We start from the raw sequence: 22,553 nt of genomic DNA on the forward strand, positions 1-22,553 counted from the left end.
TAATCATTTTTGTTCCTAATCTGAATACGTCGGAGCTGCAATAAGTTAAGGCAGGACAATGAACTGTTGGTGAAATAAGTATCTGTCTGGAGTGTTATTCACATTCACACACCTGTCAGCAGGTGCAGTACTTCTTCCACTGACTGCTATTGATCCCTGCAAATTTAAATGGAAAAGCCAATATCCACCATAAATGGCTGCCATTTTGTGGCGTTCATTGTCAAACCTCGCACAGGTATGTCTTCAAATTTGAATCAATATCCTCCACTTTAGATTCTGCCTCCATGGTTCCTCACACTTCTGACCGCATCTGCAAGTTATTTAGTTTGGTCTAAATTAATCCACGCCTTTTTTAAAGAAAAATACGCACAAAGTGCTGGAGTAACTCAACGGGTCAGGCAGCAGCTCTGGAGAACATGGAAAGGTGATGTTTTGGATTCAGACTGATCGAGGTAGTCACGGAGGGGGTGGGGTTAAGACAGATGGAAGAGAGGAGGGGCAGGACAAAGCCGAGCAAGTAAAAGGTGGATACAGATGAAGGGAGGGTTTGATAGGCAGATGGTTAGACAAATGCCAGAGATGTAAAGACAGGAAGTGTGAGACGACAGCATTGAACAGTTGCAAATTGTGAAGCTAGAGGGAGGAATGTCAGTGGGAGGGTAGGAGAGGGCAGAAATGGGTGCAACACACCTTTTTTAACCCCATTTTAGTAAAATATCCTGGGAAAAGCTTCTTGTAAATAATTAGTGCTCTCAAAGGACATTATTTGTCAGGGAGACTGTCCAAAAGATCCTGAAAAGGGCAGCACAGCAGCGCAGCTGAGATCAAGTGGCTGTCTGTGTGGAGTTTGCATGTTTTCCCTGTGACCATGTGGGTTTCCTCCAGGGGCACCGGTTTCCTCCCACATCCCAAAGACATGCAGGTTTGTAGGTTGAGTGGCTGGTGTGAATTGTCCCTCGTGTGCAGGGAGTGGATGCAAAGGTAGGATAACATAGAACTAGTGTGAATGGATGATAGACACAAAAAGCTGGAGTAACTCAGCGGGCGGGACAGGCAGCATCTCTGGAGAGAAGGAATGGGTGATGTTTCGGGTCGAGACCCTTCTTCAGACCAGTTTCTCTCCAGAGATGCTGCCTGTCCCGCTGAGTTACTCCAGCTTTTTGTGTCCATCTTCGGTTGAAACCAGCATCTGCAGTTCCTTCCTACACATTTATTGTGAACGGAATAGTCATTGTGCACTCAGTGGGCCTTAGCACCTATGCTGGATCTATTAATTTTCATGCTGGATCTTTCAATCAATCAGTCAAATGAAACCCAATTGACTGGCGATATTTTGTTTTAGAGACACAGTGTGGAAACAGCCCCTTCAGCCCACCGAGTCCACGTGGCCAACGATCGCCCGCACACAAGCTCTGTCCTACACATTGGGGACAATTTACAGAAGCCAATTCACCTACAAGCCTGCACATCTTTGGGATGATGGTGGAATCTGGAGCACCCAGAGAAAACCCACACGGTTACAGAGAGAACGTACAAACTCCATACGGTCAGCACCCGCAGTCAAGATCCGCATCCTGGCACTTTCAGGCCGCAACTCTACCGCTGCTCCATTGTGCTGCCATATATATTTTAAGCTTTATATGTAGATATAAATATATGAATATTTATATATATATATATATATATATATATATATATATATATATATATATATATCATATCATATATATACATCCGGAAACAGGCCTTTTCGGCCCACCAAGTCCGTGCCGCCCAGTGATCCCCGTACACTAACACTATCCTACACCCACTAGGGACAATTTTTACATTTACCCAGCCAATTAACCTACATACCTGTACGTCTTTGGAGTATGTGTGTGTATGTATGTATATATATATATTTATATAACTCGTATAAGAAGATAACTGCAGATGCTGGTACAAATCGAAGGTTTTTATTCACAAAATGCTGGAGTAACTCAGCAGGTCAGGCAGCATCTCTGGAGAAAAAGAATAGGTTACGTTTCGGGTCGAGACCCTTCCTCACTCAGGCTGAGAGTCAGGGGAAATGGAAACGAGAGATATAGGCGGTGATGCAGAGAGATATAGAACAAATGAATGAAAGATATGCAAAACTGTAACGATGGTAAAGGAAACATGCCGTTGTGAGCTGTGTGTTCGGGGAGAACGAGTCACAGACAATGAGAGTCAACAAGACGACTTTGAAGCTGGTACGACTTGGGTGGGGGGAGGAATGGAGACGGGGGAGATGCAAGGGTTACTTTTTTTAGATTTGTTTTTAGATTTTGAGATACAGCGCGGAAACAGGCCCTTCGGCCCACCGAGTCCGTGCCGCCCAGCGATCCCCGCACACTAACTTACACACACTAAGGACAATTAATTTTTTTTTTTTTTTAACATTTTACCCAGCCAAATAACCTACATACCTGCACGTCTTTGGAGTGTGGGAGGAAACCGAAGATCTCGGAGAAAACCCAGGCAGGTCACGGGGAGAAAGTACAAACACCGTACAAACGGGCGCCCGTAGTCAGGATCGAACCTGAGTCTCCGGCGCTGCATTCGCTGTAAGGCAGCAACTCTACCGCTGCGCCACCGTGCCACCTACTTGAAGTTAGAGAAATCAATATTCATACCACTGGGATGTAAGCTGCCCAAGCGAAAGTAATTGGTCAAAGGATTGTAGGCGGTGGAAATGCCTTTCACCCAGAAGCTACTGGAGCTCTGGGAAAACTCTGCCTGAAAGGATGGGAGAGGCAAAAATGCTCACCATATTTAAACAATATTGTACTTGGATGTGTATGTGAAGAGCTGTAGTGTGCAGTGCTGTGGGCACTGTGCTGGCAGGTGGGATTAGCTCTTTTTTACCACTAGCCCAGAAAGGATGGGCTGTATGTCGATGGTTCAATGGTTCAGTGGTACTTTATTTTCACGTGTACTGTGAAATTATATTTTTGCATACAGTTCAGTCACAATTCCACTGTATAAATTAGACACAATTAATTCCTTAATTGTGTGGTTCTCCTGCAAGATTACATCTTTGCTCATTTAGTTTGCAAGCACTTAAGACCCTTCACACTTTCCCATCTAGCCCTGCGCCTTCAGCATCATGGATCAGTTATGTTCTGTCTGATCTCCTCAAGCACGAGAGGGATCTCATTGAAACTTACAGGATAATGAAAGGCATAGATAGAGTGGATGTGGAAAGGATGTTTCCACTGGTGGGAGAGTCCAGGACCAGAGGTCACAGCCTCAGAATTAAAGGGCGCCCTTTTAGAAAGGAGGTGAGGAGGAACTTCCTTAGTCAGAGGGTAGTTACTCTTTGGAACTCATTGCCACAGAGGGCTGTGGAGGCCAAGTCAGTGGATATTTTTAAGGCAGAGATATTGATTAGAACGGGTGTCGAGGGTTATGGGGAGAAGGCAGGAAAATGGGATTAGGAGGCAGAGATCAGCCATGATTGAAGGGCGGAGTGGACTCGATGGGCCGAATGACCTAATTCTATTCCTATAACTTGTGAACGTGTGAACAATTCAAAACGAATTCAAATACATGACCAAACATTCAGTTGCTATTTTCCTCCGGTATTTCTCAATCTTGATGACTTAACCTCTCTCCACACGTAAGAAAATGGGAGATGGGGAATCTTGTCTCTTGGTATCACAAGAATGACCTGGCCCTTAACTTAGAGATGGTCGACCACTTCAAGTTCCTCAGCGTCCATATATATCACCAGCAACCTAACCCGGACTCTTCCCAACGATGCAGTGATTAAAAGCTGCATCAGCTTCAAGCTGTAACGTGTGCAGGAAACATAGAAACATAGAAAATAGGTGCAGGAGTAGGCCATTCGGCCCTTCGAGCCTGCACCGCCATTCAATATGATCATGGCTAATCATTCAACTCAGTATCCTGTACCTGCCTTCGCTCCATACCCCCTGATCCCTTTAGCCACAGGGGCCACATCTAACTCCCTCTTAAATATAGTCAATAGTCGTTTATTTGTTACATACACATAAATGTGTAGTGAAATGAAACATTACCCGCAGTTCAACAATAAGACCAATAAGAATAATCAATAAAAATGCAATAACACATACAATCACAAACTAACACCAAAGAAAAAGAAACATCCATCACAGTGAGTCTCCTCCAGTCACCTCCTCACTGTGATGGAAGGCCAGAATGTCTTTTCTCTTCCCCTGCCGTCTTGTCCCGCGGTCAGGCTGTTGGAGTTGCCACGTCGGGGCGGTCGTGGCTCCCGACATTGAAGCCCCCGCTGGGCGGTGAAAATCCCGCGGCCTATTTCAGGCCACGCCGGACGGTGAAAGGTCCACGGCGGGCCGACCCAAGCCCCGCGATTCGGGGCGGGCGAACACGCTGCCTCTGCCGCTGCCGGAGGTCCCGATGTCGGCCCCCACCCAGGGGCCTGCGGGCTTCCGACGTCCACGCGGCCCGCGCCGGAGCCTCCGGAGACGAGTCGCAGCCGCTCCCGCAGCATCCGCAGGCAGCCAGCGCCGCAGGTGGTGAGTCCGGACCGCGGGCTCTGCGAACCAGAACCCCAGGTGGTCCCAGGTGCATGGCCGGTGGTAGGCCGCAGTGGGAACGGAGACACGACACAGAAACAAAGGTCGCGTTTAATGAACTGGCCTCAACTCCCATCTGTGGCAGAGAATTCCAGGAACTGCAGATGCTGGTTCAAAACGAAGATAGACACAAAAAGCTGGAGTAACTCAAGGGGACAGGCATCATCTCTGGAGTGAAGGAATGGGTGACGTTTCGGGTTGAGACCCTTCTTCAGGCTGGTTAGGGATAAGGGAAACGAGAGATATAAACGATGATGTGGAGAGATAAAGAACAATGAATAAAAGATATGCTAAAAAGTAACGATGATTAAGGAAACACGTCATTGTTATCTGTTTGTTGGTGAAAACGAGAAGCTAGTGTGACTTGGGTGGGGGAGGGGGAGAGAGGGAGGGATTGCCGGGGCTACCTGGAGTGAGAGAAATCAATATTCATACGACTGGGCTGTAAGCTGCCCAAGCGAAATATGAGATGCTATTCATAAAGTTGTAAACTATTTGGACTTTGATTATGATGGTTAGAAGTTATTGTCCATCCATCGTTGCTCCTGAGAAAGTCCTAAGGTCATAAGTGATAGGAGCAGAATCAGGCCATTCAGCCCATCAAGTCTACTCCACCATTCAATCATGGCTGATCTATCTCTCCCTCCTAACCCCATTCTCCTGCCTTCCAATCAAGAATCTACCTATCTCTGTCTTAAATGGTGTGAGGAGAGTACAAGAAACTGGTGCTGAGGGAGTGGAACTGCCATGATCTTATTGCATGGAGGAGCTGGCCAGATGATGTTCTTATTACTCTTGTATTCCCAAATAATGTGATATCTGACAAGCAAATGTTGCAAATCTCTCCATGACAGGGCTGGCAAATGGTTTGTTGCGCTACTGATTGCGAGTAACATTCAACTGTTTCATCCCCGGCAGGTTGCAGTGCATCTAATGAATTCTCCCAGGTTTCATTTGAGTGCCTCATAGTCCAATGAGATACAAAAGCAACCTCCATTCCATCTGCTGATTTATCTTACAAAGCCAGCTCAATATATAATGAAAGGTTTTCTCTCCACTATCTCTATTTTTTGGACGGGTTTCACGCGTGGAATTCCAATAGTTTATGCCTCCTCTGCATGTGTGCTGTGATGTAGCACCTCACTTGCACTTCACAGCTCATTGTGTCTCAGCAGGAGTCTACGGGTTATCTTATCTTTCAGTCCGAGCTTAAATTTCATGGGTTCATTACGCAGCACACCTGACACTATATATCACCATCACTCTCATAGGTACTGGAGGGAAGCCAATAAGTTAAACTAATAAAGCGCTGTTTAGGACAAAAGACCTCAAAGAAAAATGCATCCACTTCATCTTAATTCTTCTTTTCTTTCTCTCTTAAAGCTACAGAAAGCAGGAGTCTTCCATACAGAGAGATTTACTGCCCAGAAACCTCAAGTCAAGAGTGTTTTATTGTCATATGTTGCAGATAGAACAATGACATTCTTACTTGCAGCAGCACAACGGAATATGTAAACATACTACTCTGTAAAACAATATAATAAACGAAAAAAGTTCAGTGTGTGTATATATACACATACAAATACACATATACATAGATCATATGCACACACACACATGCACACATTCGTCGAACAATCCCTGTTCCGGACGTACACTGGCCCCATCCCCGAACTCTACCTCCGCTACATCGACGACTGCATTGGTGCTACCTCTTGTACCCATGCAGAACTCACTGACTTCATACACTTCACTGCCAATTTCCATCCTGCTCTTAAATATACTTGGACTATCTCCGACATCTCCCTACCGTTTCTGGACCTCACCATCTCCATCACAGGAGACAGACTAGTGACTGACATCTACTATAAACCCACTGACTCGCACAGCTATCTGGACTACACTTCTTCCCACCCTGTCTCCTGCAAAAACAATATCCCCTACTCCCAATTCCTCCGTCTACGCCGCATCTGCGCCCGGGATGAGGTGTTTGAGATGTCCTCATTCTTCAGGAAACGGGGCTTCCCCTTCTCCATTATAGACGAGGCTCTCACTAGGGTCTCTTCTACACACCGCAGCTCCGCTCTTGCTCCCTCTCCCCCCACTCGTAACAAGGACAGAATCCCCCTCGTTCTCACCTTCCACCCCATAAGCCAGCGTATACAACAAATCATCCGCCAACATTTCCGTCACCTACAACGGGACCCCACCACTGGCCATATCTTCCCATCTCCTCCCCTTTCTGCATTCTGCAGAGACCGTTCCCTCCGTAACTCTCTGGTCCACTCGTCCCTTCCTCTCCAAACCACCCTAACCCCGGGCACTTTCCCCTGCAACCGCAGGAGATGCAACACCTGTCCCTTTACCTCCCCCCTCAACTCCATCCAAGGACCCAAACAGTCTTTCCAGGTGAAACAGAGGTTCACCTGCACCTCCTCCAACCTCATCTATTGTATCCGCTGCTCTAGATGTCAACTTCTTTATATCGGCGAAACCCTTTATATCATCTGCCCTCTGGTCGACGTTTCAGGTCGATCAAATCCCGAACAAACAGACTTAAGAACAGTTTTTACCCCAGGGCCATACGAGAACTGAACACTACCTTCTGCACTAGGCAACACTGTTAAAAAATCTTTGTACTTAATATAATTGTATTTATTTGTTTTTGCATTTATTGCATATATGTTTGTACGCACCGTCAGGATTGGCTATTTTTTAATTTCGTTGTACTCGTTGCAATGACAATAAATGAATATTATTATTATTATTATATTATTATTATTAACCAAACGCAGGCTCGGCGATTGTTTCGCTCAACACCTTCGCTCAATCCGCCTTAACCAACCTGATCTCCCGGTGGCTGAGCACTTCAACTCCCCCTCCCACTCCCAGTCTGATCTTTCTGTCATGGGCCTCCTCCAGTGCCATAGTGAGGCTCACCGGAAATTGGAGGAACAGCATCTCATATTTCGCTTGGGCAGCTTGCAGCCCAGCGGTATGAACATTGACTTCTCCAACTTTAGATAGATCCACTGTCTCTCTTCCCCTCCCCCTTCCCAGTTCTCCCACTGTCTTCCTGTCTCCACCTATATCCTTCCTTTGTCCCGCCCCCCTGTCATCAGTCTGATGAAGGGTCTCGACCCGAAACGTCACCCATTCCTTCTCTCCTGAGATGCTGCCTGACCTGCTGAGTTGCTCCAGCATTTTATGAAATAAATATCTTCAATTTGTACTAGCATCTGCAGTTATTTTCTTACACATATACGTCATCATCGGCGGTCACTCGATTGCCTCTCCGTAGGGTCAGACGCCTGTGCGTGACTTTGTTTAACGTGGGGAGACTGGTGCACAGACAGCCACCACACGGTCCTTGACAGATCTGGGTCAGGATCCAGTGGCGTGGAGTCCAAGACGACTGGGGACCCTTTTCTGCTGCAGCCTTCATCCATACGCCTTCCCAGCCGTTGTGACGCTCCACTAAAGTCAGCCGTCATCCTCCCTCCGCCTGTTCTACCGTTGAGGTCTTGGTTGGACTGCTCTTTGTCAGGGACCTCCCCCTCGACCTCACCGCCACGGGTGACCCTACCAGGAGCGTAGCTCCAGACGGCATCGCCCTCAGGATCTCAGGACCACACGAGCTTCTCCACCACGACAAGGTGACAATCCACAGAGAAGAGAAAACACACAATAATAGTGCAACCTCTTCCTGTAGGTTGTTGTAATGCATACATGTGGCAAACTGCAGCAATCCTTATACCAGGAGAGCAGAGGAAAGGTTCAAAGATAATCTCAAAGTTTCCTTATGATATTCAAATCTCCACTGACTCCTGAGCATTTCTGGTCCATGATCACTCTTTATGGAGAAGGAGGTGGTTCTACCATGAGACTGAGCATTTTGGGCAGAGGTAGCAGAAAGAGTGCACAATGCATAAACAGCCACAGGGCGGCACGGTGGTGCAGTGGTAGAGCTGCTGCCTTACAGCGCTTACAGCGCCAGAGGCCCGGGTTCAATCCCGACTAGGGGCACTGTCAATCTGGAGTCTGTACGTTCTCCCCTGACCTGCGTGGATTTTCTCCGAGATCTTCGGTTTCCTCCCACACTCCAAAGACGTGCAGGTTTATAGACAATAGACAATAGGTGCAGGAGGAGGCCATTCGGCCCTTCGAGCCCGCACCACCATTCAATGTGATCATGGCTGATCATTCTCAATCAGTACCCCGTTCCTGCCTTCTCCCCATACCCCCTGACTCCGTTATCCTTAAGAGCTCTATCTAGCTCTCTCTTGAATGCATTCAGAGAATTGGCCTCCACTGCCTTCTGAGGCAGAGAATTCCACAGATTCACAACTCTCTGACTGAAAAAGTTTTTCCTCATCTCAGTTCTAAATGGCCTACCCCTTATTCTTAAACTGTGGCCCCTTGTTCTGGACTCCCCCAACATTGGGAACATGTTTCCTGCCTCTAACGTGTCCAACGTGTCAGTTAATTGGCTTGGTGTAAATGTAAATTGTCCATGGTGTGTGTAGGATAGCGTGAATGTGCGGGGTCGCTGGTCGGTGTGGACCCGGTGGGCCGAAGGGCCTGTTTCCGTGCTCTATCTCTCAACTAAGCCCACTTGATTTATCTGGTTCATCAGAGGTTGAGGCTCAACCTGATAGAAGTCTATGAAATTATGAGAGGCAAGGATAGGGTAGACAGTCAGAACCTTTTCCCAGGGTGGAGATCTTCAAACACTGGAGGGCATAGCTTTAAGGTGAGAGGGATACAACATATCGGAAATACACGGGGCAAATGTCTTGTACAGAGAGTTGTAGATGCCAGGAACACATCGCCATGTCTTGAAAATAGATACAATAGTGGTATTTAAGAGGTTTTCAGATAAGCGCATTAACATGCAAGGGATGGAGTCTTATGGATCATATATGCAGACAAACGAGTCATTTAATTTAGTGTCTTGTTCGGCACAAACATTGTGGGCAGAGGAGCCTATTTTCATGCTGTCTTGTACAGATCCATGTTCTATGTCTGTCAGCTACTTCCATCCCTATCCATAGGAGATCCCCTGATTCCCATACTGGCCTCGACAACTGCCCCAGAGCCCACTGGATGGGAAGCAAGTCATCCTCCATCCTCAGGCACAGCCACAGAAGCAGAGGAAGTGAACTCTTCCAATGTCCCATAAGGCATGGCCTTGACAACGGTCGAACAGGTTCAAGGGGTCAGGAGACCCAATCCTGCTTTAGGTTTTTAGTTTAATCATCATCATCATCATCATATATCTACAGCCGGAAACAGGCCTTTTCGGCCCTCCAAGTCCGTGCCGCCCAGTGATCCCCGTACATTAACACTATCCTACACCCACTAGGGACAATTTTTACATTTACCCAGCCAATTAACCTACATACCTGTACGTCTAGGGATGCAGCGCGGAAACAGGTCCTTCGGCCCACCAGGTCCTCACCGACCAGCGATCCCCGCACGCAAATTCTATCCTACACACTCGGGGCAATTTTGTACATTTATACCAAGCCAATTCACGTACAAACCTTTACCTCTTTGGAGTGTGGGGGGAAACCAAAGATCTCGGAGAAAACCCACGCAGGTCACGGGGAGAACGTACAAACTCCGTAGAGATGCGCCCGTAGTCGGGATCGATCCTGTGCCTCTGGCGCTGTAATGGCTGTAAGGCAGCGACTCTACCACTGCGCCACCGTGTGCCCTTCAATTCCTTCTTCAATTCCTGTCGTCTTATTTTCTGCGCAAAATCACACTTGCGGTCATCAATTAGAAAATGGAGTCATCATTCTTCCTACCCCTGACCATTCACTTGCTGCTCTCTCAGCATTCCCCAGTGAATCGGCTTCTTACGGAAATGTTGGCTGCAGTTTTCCACGGCCCGCATGGTAACAGCTCAGTGGAAGTGTGGGACCTGGCCATTCAGTCAGATCAGCAATGCCAGGCATTCTATTCCATGAATCAGGACCGGCAAGGACCAGCAGCAATCATTTGTCACAATTTCCAAGTGCCACAAAACACAAGAGCCGTTAGGTTCCTATTGGCACAAGTGAAATAGGAGATTAGAGGGCAAAATTAGGGCACATGGTATTGGGGGTAGGGTACTGACATGGATAGAAAATTGGTTGACAGACAGAAAGCAAAGAGTGGGGATAAATGGGTCCCTTTTAGAATGGCAGGCAGTGACCAGTGGGGTACCGCAAGGCTCGGTGCTGGGACCGCAGCTATTTACAATATACATTAATGACTTGGATGAAGGGATTAAAAGTACCATTAGCAAATTTGCAGATGATACAAAGCTGGGTGGCAGTGTGAACTGTGAGGAAGATGCTATGAGGTTGCAGGGTGACTTGGACAGGTTGTGTGAGTGGGCGGATGCTTGGCAGATGCAGTTTAATGTGGATAAGTGTGAGGTTATCCACTTTGGTGGTAAGAATAGGAAGGCAGATTATTATCTGAATGGTGTCAAGTTAGGAAAGGGGGACGTACAACGTGATCTGGGTGTCCTAGTGCATCACTCACTGAAAGGAAGCATGCAGGTACAGCAGGCAGTGAAGAAAGCCAATGGAATGTTGGCCTTCATAACAAGAGGAGTTGAGTATAGGAGCAAAGAGGTCCTTCTACAGTTGTACAGGGCCCTAGTTAGACCACACCTGGGGTACTGTGTGCAGTTTTGGTCTACAAATTTGAGGAAGGATATTCTTGCTATTGAGGGCTTGCAGCGTAGGTTTACTAGGTTAATTCCCGGAATGGCGGGACTGTCATATGTTGAAAGACTGGAGCGACTAGGCTCGTATACACTGAAATTTAGAAGGATGAGAGGGGATCTTATCGAAACATATAAGATTATTAAGGGGTTCGACACGTTAGAGGCAGGAAACATGTTCCCAATGTTGGGGGAGTCCAGAACCAGGGGTCACAGTTTAAGAATAAGGGCTAGGCCATTTAGAACGGAGATGAGGAAAAACTTTTCAGTCAGAGAGGTGTGAATCTATGGAATTCTCTGCCTCAGAAGGCAGTGGAGGCCAATTCTCTGAATGCATTCAAGAGAGAGCTAGATAGAGCTCTTAAGGATAGCAGAGTCAGGGGGTATGGGGAGAAGGCAGGAACGGGGTACTGATTGTGAATGATCAGCCATGATCACATTGAATGGTGGTGCTGGCTCAAAGGGCCGAATGGCCTACTATTGTCTATTGTCTATTAAAATATATATGTCTCTGCCCATGGGTGAATAATGGAAATGAAACAGTGCAGGTCTTCAGGTTATGTGTCTCGTGTCTCAGCCGGACCAGCAAGATAAATGGTCAGGCATCTTTTTTACGTTTCTCCAGCTGCATTTCCCAGGTTCCAAAGATATCTCCTCCAACTGCGCTACATCAAATGGGCTCCAAAGTAATTTGCCACGGGTTGTATTTGTTTCAGCTCTCAGATCTGTAACAATGCCTCAATTCTGATGTAAAGTAAGTGCCGTGTATCTCTGGTACCCGGCTCACACGCGGGGAGCTCATCTCGTCAGAGCCTTGTGGAAATAAACAACACCTTCACTCAGTATTAATAGGGTAACTGGTGAAACCTCGCTTAGGTAGCAGATTTACAGGAATGATCCCAGGAATGAGTGGGTTAACATATGATGAGCATTTGATGGCACAGGGCTTGCACCCGCTGGAGCTTAGTAGGATGAGAGGGAACCCCATCGAAACTTTCCGAACAGTGAAAGGCTTGGATAGAGTGGATGTGCAGAGGATGTTCCCACTCGTGGGAGAGTTTAGGACTAGAGGTCGTAGCCTCAGAATTAAAGGACGTTCTTTTAGGAAGGAGATGAGGAGGAATTTCTTTAGTCAGACGGTGGTGAATCTGTGGAATTATTTGCCACAGAAGGCTGTGGGGACCATCAATTGATATTTGTAAGGCAGAGATGGATTAGTACGGGTGTCAGGGGTTATGGGGAGAAGCTTCTTGATTAGTACGGATGTCAGGGGTTATGGGGAGAAGGCAGGAGGATGCAGTTAGAAGGGAGAGATAGATCAGCCATGATTGAATGGCAAAGTAGACTTGATGGGCTGAATGGCCTAATTCTGCTCCTATCACTTTTGACCTTATGACCTTATAAGATGTGTAACAACAACTCACTCAGTTATAACTGCGGGTCAACTTGGTAGATCGAGTGAGTGGAAGAGGTAATGAAGGGGTTGGTTTCTTCCTCACATTTCTTGGAAACACACTAGTCATTAGTAGGCACTGATTATCAACCAGAGACTCCTAATAGAATCAAAGGAATGGTAGTTGTACCTTCTAGCATTCCTTGCTCTGGGCTTTCAGTGGTGCTGCATGAAATGTTAATTTGGGGCCTTCCAACTAGAGGTGGTTAATTATAGGCAATGAATCTGCTTCACAGCAGCAAAAAGAACATCTTAATTACATGGCTTTAACAGAGCAAAGTGTTTCAAAGTGACTCAGTAAACTCTGAGCATCACATTTAACAGGGAAATGGTGAATGAATGCTCACACAATGAACTTTGCGATTTAAGATAAAGAACTTTTCAATGGTTCAATGGTCCTTTATCGTCATGTGTACCGAGGGACAGTGAAATTTGATTTACCATACAGTCATACCAAAAGAGCAACAAGATACAAAACTACATAAAGATTAAACATGAACAGCCACCACAACAGCATGTGACAATCCCCAGGGCACACAGCATAAGTGTCAGCACGGTGGCGCAGCGGTGAGTTGCTGCCTTACAGCGAATGCAGCGGCGGAGACTCAGGTTCGATCCTGGCTACGGGCGCCGTCTGTACAGAGTTTGTACGTTCTCCCCGTGACCTGCGTGGGTTTTCTCCGAGATCTTCGGTTTCCTCCCACACTCCAAAGACGTACAGGTTTCTAGGTTAATTGGCTGGGCAAATGTAAAAATTGTCCCTAGTGGGTGTAGGATAGTGTTAGTGTGCGGGGATCGCTGGGCGGCGCGGACCCGGTGGGCCGAAGGGCCTGTTTCCGCGCTGTATCTCTAAATCTAATTCTAAATTCTAAGTGGAGACCCACAGCCATCGGTTCAATATTGGGGCCACACACACTCACGCTCCCTCACCGTGATGTGACCAGAGTTGTACCGACCGCTGTCACTCTCTCTGCAGTCCCTGTCCGCCCGAACAGTCAGAGAGCCGTCCACACTCGCACCAGACTCCAGGATGTCCCCGCAAACACCAAGATCACGGCGCTCCCCCCGAGTCCCCACCACCGCAGGCAGCACGGCCATCTTGTTTTTCGGCAACCTCACACTCCCCGCTGCGATGGAAGGCCAATAACCTTTACCTTCTTTCCTCCTTTTCTCCCGCGGTCGGGGCGATCGATCCATCCGCAGTCAGGGTGATCGAAGCTCCCGCAGTCAGCGATCGAAGCCCCCGCGATCGGGGCGGTTGAAGCTCCAGTGGATGGAGCTCACGAAGTCAATAGACAATAGACAATAGACAATAGGTGCAGGAGTAGGCCATTCAGCCCTTCGAGCCAGCACCGCCATTCAATGCGATCATGGCTGATCACTCAATCAGTACCCCGTTCCTGCCTTCTCCCCATACCCCCTCACTCCGCTATCCTCAAGAGCTCTATCCAGCTCTCTCTTGAAAGCATCCAACGAACTGGCCTCCACTGCCTTCTGAGGCAGAGAATTCCACACCTTCACCACCCTCTGACTGAAAAAGTTCTTCCTCATCTCCGTTCTAAATGGCCTACCCCTTATTCTCAAACTGTGGCCCCTTGTTCTGGACTCCCCTAACATTGGGAACATGTTATCTGCCTCTAATGTGTCCAATCCCCTAATTATCTTATATGTTTCAATAAGATCCCCCCTCATCCTTCTAAATTCCAGTGTATACAAGCCCAATCGCTCCAGCCTTTCAACATACGACAGTCCCGCCATTCCGGGAATTAACCTAGTGAACCTACGCTGCACGCCCTCCATAGCAAGAATATCCTTCCTCAAATTTGGAGACCAAAACTGCACACAGTACTCCAGGTGCGGTCTCACCAGGGCCCGGTACAACTGTAGAAGGACCTCTTTGCTCCTATACTCAACTCCTCTTGTTACGAAGGCCAACATTCCATTGGCTTTCTTCACTGCCTGCTGTACCTGCATGCTTCCTTTCATTGACTGATGCACTAGGACACCCAGATCTCGTTGAACTCCCCCTCCTCCTAACTTGACACCATTCAGATAATAATCTGCCTTTCTATTCTTACTTCCAAAGTGAATAACCTCACACTTATCTACATTAAACTGCATCTGCCATGTATCCGCCCACTCACACAACCTGTCCAAGTCACCCTGCAGCCTTATTGCATCTTCCTCACAATTCACACTACCCCCCAACTTAGTATCATCTGCAAATTTGCTAATGGTACTTTTAATCCCTTCGTCTAAGTCATTAATGTATATCGTAAATAGCTGGGGTCCCAGCACCGAACCTTGCGGTACCCCACTGGTCACTGCCTGCCATTCCGATCCCTAACAAACGGACCGCCAGCTCCACGGTGTTAAGGCCGCAGTGCGGACAGAGATACGATACGGAAAAGGTCGCATCTCCGTCGAGGGAAGAGATAAAACAGTTTCCCCCAACCCCCCCCTCCACATAATACAAAACTAAAGATACATTAAAACATACAAATAAAACAGACTAAAAATAACAAAAGAAGAATGGGACGAGACAGGCTGTTGGCGAGGCTGCCACTCACGGAAAGATGCAGAACGTTTAGTGATGGAGTGCCTAACGCAGCAAGGACATGGGTTCCATGATATCTGCGTATCGTTTGGTGCCAACAGTGCATAGTGTTTGAAGTCTCCTTCACTAGAAACATTGAAGTCCAATTGTAGTACACTATTTATTATTTAAACAAACTCAGTCTAGTCCAGTCCAGGGCGTCACGGTGGCGCAGCGGTAGAGCTACTGCCATACAGCGCCAGAGACCCGGGTTCGATCACGACTATGGGTGCTGTCTGTGTGGAGTTTGTACGTTCTTCCCGCGACCTGCTTGGGTTTTGTCCGAGATTTTCGGTTTCCTCCCATACTCCAAAGACGTACAGGTTTGCAGGTTAATTGGCTGGGTATAAGTGTAAATTGTCCCTAGTGTGTGTAGGATAGTGTAAGCGTAGGGGGATGGCTGGTTGGTGCGGACTCAGTGGGCCGAAGGGCCTGTTTCCACGCTGTATCGCTAAACTAAACTAAACTAAACTAAACTGGGAGTTTCCAGAAGTGGAATGCAGACTGTGTCTAAATAGCAGTCACTACTAGGAGAATGTTAAAGCAGCTGGGTTGGCAGTTGGGGGGAGTGGGGAGGGGGCGGGGGGCGGCTGGGAATGACAAAATGACATTTCTCTCCAATTTACAGTATGCAGCCATATGCGCTCCTCCAAATAGATTCCAGCCAATCTCCTGAATGTAACCTGTGTGTGTCGAGTTCGCGTTCCCGGTCAGTTGGTTGATAATAATCAGAGTCGGCACAGACCTCACTTATCCGTAGTTTATTAGAGCTCTCGTAGACAGGTTTCTAAAAGCACACACAGAGTTGCGGCCAGTGAAAACGTGTCTCACCAGCCCCTAGAATTAAGCCCACTTTATTCCCAAAAACCGCAAAATTTACAGTTATTACAACCGATCAATATTGGAACAAAGTCAGTTTTCCCTTATAAGGCCCTAACATGCTATTATTCAAGGTTTAGCCGGCGTCTGTTTACTGTTTTTTGTTCTTATACATTGTGTTTTTCTCCTCTGAAGACGAGCTGGAACATTCTGCGGTTTGGGCTACTGATTACTAGTAGCTTTAGCAAGTTCAGCATTTTTGTGATTACGTAGCCTCAAGCAGGTGAGAGAGAGAGAGAGAGAGAGCGAGAGAGAGAGAGAGAGAGAGAGAGAGAGAGAGAGCCTCAATCATGTGATTTAACCTAGCACACAAGGTTGCAAAGCCCATGCAAAGTCCAGTGGCCCAAGCAAACAAATAAGACAGATCTGGCTCTGCGTTCCTCATCTCCACATGTGCTCCTTGAGTTTTATAAACTCAGTGTACGTTGGGGGTCAACATACAGATATGTACAAAAAGGAAAACAGCTCACACACAGTATGTTGCTGGGCTGGATCGTGCATCATCAGACCAACTGCCTGCCATAACCTGTGGCTCCACACTGCACATGGCCTACTGGACTCTGTTCCACCACGGACCTGTGGGCAGCAGCCGAGGACGAAGCCATGGCTGACCTCTCGCGTTGCTAATAGGGGTCAGTCGTAATTGATCCAAAAGAATAACTTATCATTTATATCATGTTTATTACTGCTGTTGTTGCATCTAGTGAACCTGTAGTTTAGTTTAATTTGGTTTAGAGACACAGCGCGGAAACAGGCCCTTCGACCCACCGAGTCCGCACCGACCAACGATCCCCGCACATTAACACCATCCTACACTGGGGACAGTTTTGACGTTGACGCCAAGCTAATTAACCGACAAACCTGTGCCTCTTTGGAGTGTGGGGGGAAACCGAAGATCTCGGAGAACACCCACGCAGGTCACGGGGAGAACGTACAAACTCCGTACAGACGGCACCCGTAGCCGGGATCGAACCCGGGCCTCTGGCGCTGTAAGCACTGTAAGGCAGCAAATCTACTGCTAGCTTCTCTACGTACGAATTTCATTGTTTTATTTCCTATCCAGTGCATGTAACAAATAAACATTCTTACCTATTGAAATAATTAAAAATTACTTCAAAACAATTAACACATTTAATTTAAAATTATATTAATTTAACCATCAATTAAGTTAAAGCATAAAGATACAGAGAGACACAGAGATAGCTCAGATAATGCTGCTGTCATGTGGCCCTTGGGTTCGTTTCTTGCCTCCAGTGCTGACAGTGTAGGTTTTGCACATTCTCCCTGTGACTGCATAGATTTCCCCTGGGTGCTCTGGTTTCCTTCCATTTCCAAACGATGTCCTGGTTATTAGGTTAATTGGTGACAGTAAATTATCCCCAGTGCTGGCAGCGGATGGGAGAGTTTGTGGTGGTTGGGGCCAGGATGAGAGAAGTTGATATCCATGTGAGAGAGAATATGGGAAAAGGGAAATTAGTGCAGAGAAGATTAACGAGAGGTTGCCAAGACTCAAGGGCCTGAGGTACAAGGAGAAATTTGGCAGGCTAGGACTTTATTTTGTTGGATCACAGGAGGATGAGGCTTTAACTTATGGAGATGCATAAAATCATGAGAGGAATATATAGGATAAATGCACATGGTCTTTTATCCAGAGTATAAGTTGAATCAAGAGACAAAGAACATAGGTTTAAGGTGAGAGGGGAAACATTTAATAGGAAACTGAGGGGCATTTTTTTCACACAAAGAGGATGATAGATATATGGAACAAGCTGTCAGAGTAGGTAGTCGAGGCAGGTAAAATATAAAAACATTTAAAAAACATTTGGACAGGTAAATGGATAGGAAATGTTTAGAGGGATATGGGCCAATCTGTGGGCAAGTAGGACTAGCATAGATGGGGCATCTTGGTCAGCATGGACAAGTTGGACTGAAGGGCCTACTTCCAGACTGTATCTCTCAATGCCTCAAGAAGGTGGCAACCCTTATCATCAAGGATCAACAGCATCCGAGCCATGCCCACTTCTCACTGCTACCATCGGGCAAGAGTTACAGACGTCTGAAGTCCACAGCACCAGGTTCAGGATCAGCTATTTTCATACAATTATGAGTTTCTCGAATCAATCCTAATCCTATTTAGCCATCAACATAGGCAGTTATTCCTCTGCTCCAGCTAGCCTCTCCTGCGGAGTTCCACAAGGCTCCATCCTAGGCCCCATTCTCTTCTCTCTATACATGCTCCCCCTTGGCCAAATCATTCAAAGGCACGGCATTTCTTTCCACTGCTATGCCGATGACACTCAGCTTTACCTCCCCCTGAAACCCAACAACCAGTCAAATTTAAACAGCCTCTTACACTGCCTTGAGGACATAAAATGTTGGATGGCACAGAACTTCCTCCAATTAAATGAGAGCAAGTCTGAGGTCATCCTATTCGGCCCCCCCGACTCCATCAAATTGATAACAGGCAGTCTTGGAAGTCTATCCTGCCTAGTCAAACTGCATGTCAAAAACCTCGGCATGATATTTGACTCTGCATTAAAATTTGATAAGCAAGTCAACGCTGTGGTAAAAGCCAGCTTCTTCCAACTTCGTACCATAGCTAAAATCAAACCTTTCCTCCAATTCGACGACACAGAAAAAATCATTCACGCTTTCATTTCCTCCCGCCTAGACTACTGCAACTCCCTATACACTGGGATCAGCCAATCTTCCCTGTCCCGCCTGCAACTGGTCCAAAACGCCGCAGCGAGACTCCTGACGGGTACCCGTAAAAGGGACCACATCACCCCGATTCTGGCCTCTCTCCACTGGCTCCCTGTACGGTACAGAATCAACTTCAAGCTCCTCCTATTCACGTATAAAGCCCTAAATGGACATTCCCCCCCCACATCAAAAATCTTCTAACCCACCTCTCTAACTCCAGGTCCCTCAGGTCGGCCGACTTGGGGCTACTCACTATCCCGCGGTCTAGGCTTAAGCTCAGGGGTGACCGCGCTTTTGCGGTTGCAGCTCCTAGACTGTGGAACAGCATCCCTCTCCCCATCAGAACTGCCCCCTCCATCGACTCCTTTAAGTCCAGGCTCAAAACCTATTTCTACTCCCTAGCGTTTGAGGCTCATTGAGGAGGCGCTGTGAACTGTTTGCGTGCTACTGTATGTTTCATTTTTTTCCTTAGTACCTAATCAGATGTACAGCACTTTGGTCAACGTGGGTTGTTTTTAAATGTGCTATACAAATAAAATTGACTTGACTTGACTTGACTATTTTGAATAATTGAACAGAGTAGGAAGGAACTGCAGATGCTGGTTTAAACCGTAGACACAGAATGCTGGAGTAACTCAGCGGGACAGGCAGCATCTCTGGATAAAAGGAATGGGTGACATTTCGGGTCAAGACCCTTCTTCAGACAATTGAACACTTCTTCAGAGCATTCTTTAGAAATTCTTCAAAGAATCTAACACTGTGATTACCTCTTGTGATAACATTGACTTGAATACTTTTTCCAACTGTGCTTTGCACAAATGTCTTGTCTTTTTGCAGTCTTTTTTCTTACTGTCTTGCAAAAATTGATGTGTAAATTGGGTATCATTTTATATTTTTGTGTTTGCCTGTGACGTCACTGTAAGCAGGATTTTCATCGTACCTGTACCTCACCATAATTGTGCGCAGGACAGTAAACACGACATGACCTCATCCAAGACCGCACTAGATTGGCCAGCTAAGTTTCATGGCACTCTGAGAGGTAGATGCAAAGAATATATGACTGAAGAAGTCATGTCTGAAGAAGGGTCTCGACCCGAAACGTCACCCATTCCTTCTCTCCCGAGATGCTGCCTGACCTGCTGAGTTACTCCAGCATTTTGTGAATAAATACCTTCGATTTGTACCAGCATCTGCAGTTATTTTCTTATACAATATATAAGAATATATGACCGTTCAGTTCAGGTCATTATAGGATCAGCCGTGAATCAATGCGAAAAACAAAAAAGTTGCTGGAGGATCTCAGTGGGTCAGGCAGCATCTGCGGAGGTAAAAGCATAGTCGACGTTTCGGGTTGGGTCCCTCTATTGGGACTGGAATTAATGATGCTGTCGTGTAGCCTATATTGCACTAAAGGATCTCTTTCCACAGAACTCTCAGCCAGCCAACCACTGTGTGTCTCCTCCGTACAATACATGGATTTAAGTTTATTTGGAAAAAAAATTACACTTTACTAATTTTGAACATGTTTGTTGATAATCAATAAAAAGTGCAAATCAGAATATGTTTATGAAGTTTCTGTGAAAATAACATCAATGGAGTTCATTTCCTTCTGATTTCAAGTTCATATCTTACTGTTTCTTAACTTTTTGTGACCTTTAGTAAAATGGATTTAGCAGCCTTAGATTGAGGAAACATTGAGGTTAGTATTGATCCGGTGCAAGTGTATGTAAAAAATGGTGTTATTTAATGCATAAATGAATAGAATAATTCAGAGCCTGTGGTGAAAAATGTGGTCCTCGGTGTGAAGTAGGTCTGGGACTTAATTGAAGACCAACAGTCCAATAAATCAATGTGATCCTGGTATTTGGGTCTAAGCAAGTTAATTAAATTTATAATCTTATTTTGGTGTGTTATGGGATAAAGATTTTACTGATGAAGTTGAGAGCACATAAAAAAATTAACAAAGTGGTAAAGCGAAGATTGTTGTGATAAATTTTCAGATTTGATGTTTTCAAATAATCTTAAATCATGAAGAATAATTGGTGCTCGGGATTGATTTTGGATGTTGTAGGCCAAATCCGGAATTCATTTGAGGAGTGCCACTGTCATTTAAAAATAAAGGTCAAACACCTTATTACTATTCTACAAAATGCAGCCTCGAAACTCTTTTACCAAAGACACATATTTTGTAACAAGAAGTTTTGGCCATATTTTTTTTTTATTGCTACTCAGGAGCGCTGATAAAAATTCTGTTTGCCAGGCATGTAATTAGGCTACCAATGGTTAAAACAAATGCAAGTTACTGTTTTTAATCGCGCACTGTGACATTATAACCAAACTGAAGCCGCCTTCTCAAGTGTGAAAGGATATAATTACACTGTGTTCTGGAGACTTTAACTGGGGAATTCTGCCTATTATTTTAAACCAGCGTGAGACTTGCAGATATCACACAAATAATTGTTGACCTCACTGCAAGCTTCGTAAGTTAAGAGCCTGTCCCACTTAGGCAATTTTAAGGTGACTGCCGGTGACTAGGCTGTCGCCGACAGTTCGCCAGGGTGTCACGGGCATGATCGTGAGGAGTCTTCCAAGAATCGTAGTGGATCTCGGCACGTCGCTGAGAAATCAACCGGAGTGAAATTTCTCGGTGACAGCTGGCTTGTCGCCAGGTATCGTTGCTTATTGCGGGCGTCGCATGCTGTCCCCAGGTGTGATAGGTTCTCTTAGATGCATTTAGAAGCACATAATATTAAAATAAGTAAAGTAATTTCAAGATACCATAAAATACTTGTGTTTAACCAAATTATTTACTGTCAGGACATTTGACAGGTAGATTGAGGGCGACAGTTTGATGGTCAGGTAAGCGTGGGAATTTTTGCGATGTTTATGGCCTCAGCGATTACATTTAAAGTGGGCTCCCAACCCAGATGTGCAACCCAGAAACCAGATATGCATCTCCCGTACATTTTCAAACAAATGCCAACACACTTTTCACAAGATGTTATATTTCAAAATTCTCAAGTACTTACCGACTTGTCAGTGATTTCAGCGAAAATTAGGACGCCGGAGAAGCATTGACAGCGTGGGAATTTCGCGATGTTTCCGAAGACGGTGTAATCTCGACCTGACTCAGCATTGTCGTGGTCATTGTCATCGGGTAAAATAAAATTTTGGCGATCTGCTACGACTTTGACAATCGCCGGCAGTCGCCTACAAAATCGTCTAAGTGGGACATGCCCTTTAGTCATAATATAGGCATGAATACTGCCAAATGCCATTAACAGTTATAGGGAGATACAGCGTGGAAACGGGCCCTTCAGCCCAACTTGCTCACACCGGCCAACATATCCCAGCTACACCAGTCCTACCTCCAAACCTGTCCTATCCATGTACCTGTCTAACTGTTTCTTAAACGTTGGGATAGTCCCAGCCTCAACTTCCTCCTCTGGCAGCTTGTTCCATACACCCACCACCCTTTGTGTGAAAAAACTACCCCATAGATTCCAATTCAATCTTTTCCCCTTCACCTTAAACCTATGTCCTCTGGTCCTCGATTCACCTACTCTGGGCAGGAGACTCTGTGCGTGTACCCGATCT

Source organism: Rhinoraja longicauda, chromosome 22 (assembly GCF_053455715.1).
Source record: "Rhinoraja longicauda isolate Sanriku21f chromosome 22, sRhiLon1.1, whole genome shotgun sequence".
NCBI lineage: Eukaryota > Metazoa > Chordata > Chondrichthyes > Rajiformes > Arhynchobatidae > Rhinoraja > Rhinoraja longicauda.